At 38.8% G+C, this 6,863-nt stretch overlaps 1 non-coding gene across 1 annotated transcript; it reads left to right on the plus strand.

The window, feature by feature from the left end:
• The first annotated feature begins 1,938 nt into the window (after positions 1–1,938).
• On the plus strand, positions 1,939–2,045 carry LOC127124133 (small nucleolar RNA R71). The gene has a single exon (XR_007803765.1). It is a non-coding gene; the product is annotated as a small nucleolar RNA R71 (small nucleolar RNA).
• The last annotated feature ends 4,818 nt before the right edge of the window (positions 2,046–6,863 follow it).

The following is a 6,863-nucleotide window of genomic DNA, read 5'->3' on the forward strand; positions in this document are numbered from 1 at the left end:
GGTTGGATATTTTCTTAAGATATGTAGGAGTTTTTCAGTTTCGAGTTTTCCTAGGTCTGCATTAACTATCACTGGTCGTTCAAGTTCTAAGTCTAGGAATTCATATCTCAGATTTTTGGGAAGTGTTTTCAGGTTGAGGTTTGGTTTCTTAAGGCATTTCGTAGGATCCGATGTCATTGCTAAACATTGGTTAAGTCTGTCTTCTACACGATAGTCAAACAATTTGTCATTTTCTAACTCTGTTTCTTTTATGCATTCATCCATGATATCCATGAAGTAACATGTGTCATCTATTGCAGGTGCTTTCAAAAATTGGGAAAGAATGAACTCAATTTTCTCTTCTCCTACTTCGAAAGTGAGTCGTCCTCGTTTTACGTCTATGATCGCACCGTCGGTTGCTAAGAATGGTCTTCCCAATATAATGGGTGTAACTTCATCTTCTCTTATGTCCATAATTATGAAATCGGTTGGAATGTAGAATTGACCTATGCGCACGGGAACGTTTTCAAGAATTCCTACAGGATATCTAACAGAACGATCTGCTAATTGCACAGGCATTTTAGTTGGTCTTAATTCTCCCATTTCCAGTTTCTTGCATATGGATAAAGGCATAACACTGATACCTGCTCCTAAATCGCATAGAGCTTTGTCTATGACAAATTTTCCTATGTGACAGGGTATAGAGAAACTACCAGGATCTTTAAGTTTAGGAGGCATATTCTGGATTATAGCGCTGCATTCAGCAGTGAGTGTAACGGTTTCGCTATCTTCAAGTTTCCTCTTATTAGAAAGAATTTCTTTTAAGAACTTAGCATATGAGGGCATCTGCGTAATAGCTTCTGTAAAAGGAATGGTGACGTTTAATTATTTCAGTAAGTCAACAAATTTTTTAAATTGGCCTGCATCTTTGGTTTTAATAAGCCTTTGAGGGTAAGGGATAGGTGGTTTATAAGGTGGTGGAGGTACATAAGGTTCTTTCTTTTCTACGGTTCCCTTATTACTCTCTTCCTTTTCCTTAGGTTTATTTTCTTCCTCAGTTGACTTTTTAGAGTTTTGGTTTTCAATTCTTGGATCAGACGGTCCTTCTACCTCTGTTCCACTTCTCAATATGATTGCATGAGCGTGGCTTTTCGGGTTAGGTTGGGGCTGTCCAGGAAATGTACCAGTTGGGGAGCAGTAGGCGCTTGTTGTTGAGCTACTTGTGATATTTGTGTTTCCAGCATTTTGTTATGGGTAGCCAGGGCATCTACTTTACTTGCTAGTTGTTTAATTTGTTCGCTAGTGTGTACATTCTGGTTTAAGAAATCTTTATTGGTTTGTTGTTGAGAAGCTATGAAGTTCTCCATCATGATTTCCAAGTTGGATTTTCTAGGAACATTATTGTTAGGTGTAGATGGGGTCGGCTTTTGATATCCAGGGGGTATAGCTGGGGCTTGACTGGGAGCTTGTCCTGGTGCGTATAAAGCATTATTGCTCTTATATGAAAAATTAGGATGGTTCTTCCAGTTTGAGTTATAGGTATGCGAGTAGGGATTTCCTTGAGCATAATTCACTTGCTCTGCTTGGATTCCTGTTAGGAGTTGACAATCTACAGGAGTGTGACCTTGGATTCCACAGACTTCGCAATTTTGAGCTGCGGCACCCACGGTGGCTGGAGGTGATACATTTAAACTTTCAATTTTCTGGGCCAGAGCATCCACTTTTGCATTAACATGATCAAGGCTACTTATCTCGTACATGCCACTTTTCGTTTGAGGTTTTTCTACCATTATTCGGTCGCTTCCCCACTGATAATGGTTTTGGGCCATGCTCTCGATAAGTTGATAAGCATCGGCATAAGGTTTATCCATAAGCGCACCACTTGCGGCGGCGTCTATTGTTAACCTTGTGTTGTATAAGAGACCATTATAGAAGGTATGAATTACTAACCAGTCCTCTAAACCATGGTGTGGACAAAGTCTCATCATGTCTTTATATCTTTCCCATGCCTCGAAAAGAGACTCGTTATCTTTCTGTTTAAATCCATTTATCTGGGCTCTCAACATAGCTGTTTTGCTTGGAGGAAAATATCGGGCAAGAAAGACTTTCTTCAACTCATTCCATGTGGTGACTGAGTTGGAAGGAAGAGACTGAAACCATCTTCTAGCTTTATCTCTTAACGAGAAGGGAAAAAGACGAAGTCGAATCGCCTCTGAAGTGACACCATTAGCTTTAACAGTATCAGCGTATTGGACAAATACGGATAAATGAAGGTTTGGATCCTCGGTAGGATTTCCAGAGAATTGATTCTGTTGCACTGCTTGTAATAGCGAAGGTTTAAGTTCGAATTTGTTTGCTTCGATTGCGGGTGGAGCAATACTCGAATGTGGCTCATCTTGCGATGGAGCGGCGTAATCTCGAAGAGCACGAGCTGGTTCTGCCATCTCGGGTATCGGCGAAGGAAAAAGATTTTTGAGATCAGGAATTTCGATTGGAGGGAGATTGTTTGCAGCACGATATTCTTGAATGCGTCGTAAGACTCAGAGATATCGTTCAACGTCGTTGATTCGTAAGTAATACGGTTCGCCTTGTGAGCGAGTGTGTGGCATACAAATCAACGAAAGAAAGAAATAAAAATTGCCTTAGTCTCTACAGCGTAACAGAAGGGTTACGATATCGACTAAATAAAAGTCCCCGGCAACGGCGCCAAAAACCTGATCGCGACTTTATAAGTCTATTGGGGTACTAACTGCAAGTGCACAGTCTTATCGTGTAGTTTTAAAAGATATCGATCCCACAGGGACTTATGAATCGATATACCGTTTTCTAAGGTTACTTCGTAAAGCTAAGGCGGATGATACTTTGATGATTTGGGGGAGAAGTAAAACTAAAATTGGATCTAATTTAAATATCAATTAAGCGGATATCGGTATGTAGTTCGTCGTAATTAGGGAATCAAATCTTCGTTGGTTTCTTGGTTTTAAAATAAATCTTTTCAATAGACACTATTGATTAAAAGTCTTATCTCAAACTCTCGCTCTGTTGAATAGACTATGACTTTATATTAACGTAGCTGTCACTTATTAGTTAAGTCCAAAATCACTTTTTGAAAACAACAGAATCTATAGAAACTCTTTTCATTAAAATAATAACCGTTTAAACACCCTCGTCTCAAACTCTCGCTCTGTTGACTTAGATTATATAATTAAACTTAAATGCTTAACTCTCGTCCTCACATTTAACCTTTAAAAATACTTTTTGAAAAAGATTAGAATTTAATTAACTCTAAAAATTGCTATCGCCCTGATTTAGAATTAATGTCCAATTTACACTGTCTAGTTAAAAACTCAAACCGTCGTTCTATTGATTTTAACTTCTTTATGTCTTTTACTCTCGTACAAAAACCTTGGTATTAACTTGTAAATTGAGACCATAAAAAGAGTGACTTTATTTTTAACTAAAATTAAACCAACTTAGTTTTGACTCCTTCATTCCGCTTACTTTACATACCGATATCTTAATTAATTAGCCGGACATGCTAAACAGGTCTAAACAATTATCATGCTTAAATAAAACCATATCAGGCAAACAATATAAATAAACATCAATGCAGATCATATATAAATTAAAATAATAAATTAAAGAACCTGAATAATTAATAGGAATCTTGAACACTCCACCACAGACCGGTTGGATTTGTTCTTGCACTCTTCAATCGGACAGGAAAATAAAAGCAAAGGGATAAAAATACTATGATCTAACGTAAGGTTAGATCCAGTAGAAGATACACAATAGTTTCCGCTGTAGAAACTATTGTGTGAAAAATTAATTAAGTGCTCTGAAAATTGACTGGAAAAGAAAAGGAAATAAAAATTTTTAATAATAGAAAGCTGTAGAAAATTAGTGTTGTAAATGCTTGCACGGCGGAAAGGGAAGCGAGAGCTTCAGGGTTGGATCTTTGGTTCTATTTATATTAGTCCCCTTTGTAACCGTTTTCCCAAAATGCCTTCGGTAAGTAAGCTTCACGTTTCAACGAGTCAAGCGGAAGAATAGCTTCAACGTGCCTCTGTTACGCGTCAAAAGCCAAAAATATAGGAGTGGGGTGTGACGTTCGTCACACCATGTGTTACGCTCGTAACACAAAGTAGCAGGGCGTGACGCTCGTCACACCTTGTGTGGCGGTCGTCACAGCTTCAGCGTTCCTGGCTTGTAATTGTGGGCTGGGCTTTAGTGGAATTTGCTTCCATCCTCTTTTTCACCCCCCTTTTCTTCCTTTTTCACTTATGCTTCAAATAAGTTACCTGAGACAAATAGAAGGGAAAATACCACGTAATATCGAATAATATGAAATAAATTGAAACAAATAATAATATAATTTAATTAAATCGAGTCCAAAAATGTGATATTATTTCATGTTATCACTTGCATATGGTTTTGATTTGCGTCATTCTTTGGCTAGGTCTGAGCAAGATGCTGACTTGACTCAATGTTTTTGATGGTGCAAACTGTTATGCACTCTGCAGGTATAGTTATGTCTTGCAGCAGGGTGGCCATTTCCATTCTTAATTTGGTTCAGTGTTGGCTTAGGAAATGCTGTGATTTGCAGGTTAAGTCGGTGCAACACAACACATAAAATGTCATTGATGTACTACAAATCATGATTGGAGCCATATTGAGGTGCATCTCATGGTGTGGACTGATGAAGGGATATGCATTTGATCTCTTGTTCCTGGCTCTAAACTTGTTTGCTTGTGCAGGCTTGGCATTGCAGCAAGTTGGTACAGCATGGAATATGGCTTTGAGTTAGCAATATGAATTTCAAATGAAGAATGATGTTGATACCTCTCTTGCTTGGTGCAGGATTATGGTGTACAGTTGATTTAACCTTGGCCTGTGCATGATGGCATGGTAGAGAGAATATTGATATTATTGACTTGTGAACATGTTCAGTTAAGTCTCAATGTTGCTGAACTCCCAAGATTTTATAGCAGTATTTACATACTGACTGTGTTGTAGCCTTGCATAGCAAAATGTACCACAAGTCTGATATCTTGGTTTGCCTTGGAAATGGTCTTGTTGGTACAGTTTCCTGTAATGCAATCTGCAGGTTTGAGCTTGTGTCACAGGGCCTGTTGACCAATGTGTGTATGGTTGTGCAACATTGCATCTTGGTAGCACGTAGCTGTCTTGGCTATCTCCCAACTTATTTCATTATAGCCTTGCAACTTTTGATTTTTGTGGGCTGCTACAGGATGATGACAGGGTGCAAGTGTAAGGTGTATCATGGTGAGTTCAAAGCCAACTTCGTATGCATTGCTTTGTAAAATTAACCAAGCATGTACCATGTTTGATCATGTTTTTAGGATGTCTGGTTTTGTGGTGAATGCAAGGCATGTGCAGCAGGGTAAAGGTTGGTTGTCAAGGCAAGAAATCCAAGTCATGATATGGTGGTGTGGATATGAAAAAATAAGCCAAATTGCTTGGACATGAAGAAACAAGGGAGAACACAACCAACATGGATATTGGATGATGAATCAAGGAAAAGTAGCATGGGATTAGGTCCAAGTTTGGGGAGATTAGGGTTTTAGAATCTTGGGTTGACTTTGGTCAAAGTTGACCAAAAAGTCAATTGTTGACCAAAGTCAACAATTGGTCCAAAACTCATTTTCTTGGCATTTTCTTTATAAATGGACAATGTATTAATGATTAGGCTGAGATTTAGGGTATTAGGGTCTTGGGTTGACTTTGGTCAAATTTGACCAAAAAGTCAACAATTGGTCAAAAATGCCAAGACTTGTACTTTTTTGTGTAGAATCAAATGTGATGGTTTAGAATGATGTGAAATGGATTGAAATGGTTTGAAAAATGATTTGAAATTGGTTTTATAAAATATTTTTTTATGACTTGAATGCTTGACTTTGAAAATGAACATGACTTGACTGACAATATATGTTAATAAGGCCATGAAATGAGGGTATAAGATTAGGGTTTGAATGGGATATCCATGAATCAAATGGAATGATTAGCAATTGACTTGTGACACAAGAAGATTGGTTGTTTGGATGACCAAGGCCATAGGTGTATCAACAATCACCTGAGCAATGCCATGACTTTAGGCTAAGACTCATGCCCATAGAGGACCAAAGTAGGGTTAGGCCAAACATATTGGTAAAGGGTGAAGATTGAGGGGTCATGGATGCATAGTTAGGCCACCAAGTTTATCTGATTCACCATCTCCCATATTAGGGTTTGTCTAAGGCTTACCCCTTAAACAAGTCTCTTGAATCAAGCCATAAGCCCCAACCATCAGTCCTCTAGTGTGTGAACCTGCATTAGGGTTTTGAAGACCAAGACAAGGCCTAGGGAAGCTTTATGAGATCATGTCTTGAGGAATTAGGGTTTTGAAGACCCTAGAGGATTTCCTGGTGAAGCTTCATGAAGTCGTGCCTTGAGGAGTTAGGGTTTTGAAGGCCCTAGGATGACTGGCCACACCTTTGTTGAAATCACCTTTACCACTATCATTAGGGTTTCACATCCCCTATGCTGATGATGTGATCAAACCATGCCTTTGGACTTTGATATCTGTGTGAACCCTAGCTTTATGGGCCCAAGTTTCTTCTGAATCCATGAGGAATGATGCATGTGGATGAATTATGAATGTATGCAAGTCGTCTCCTGATCCAGTGATTGGATGCATAGGTGAGAAAGGGGAGGGAAAATTTAGGGGTACGACAAATACAATCAAATGTGCTTGGTGACATCTCCCACTGCAAAACCAATGGATGAGGGGTAAGGAGGATGCTAATGTGTGATCCCAAAGCCAATGCATATGATGAGATATCATGAGGGATCTTAGGATCAAAATTGGGGTCTTACTAGTATTA

This window comes from Lathyrus oleraceus, chromosome 2, assembly GCF_024323335.1.
Source record: "Lathyrus oleraceus cultivar Zhongwan6 chromosome 2, CAAS_Psat_ZW6_1.0, whole genome shotgun sequence".
NCBI classification, from domain to species: Eukaryota; Viridiplantae; Streptophyta; class Magnoliopsida; order Fabales; family Fabaceae; genus Lathyrus; species Lathyrus oleraceus.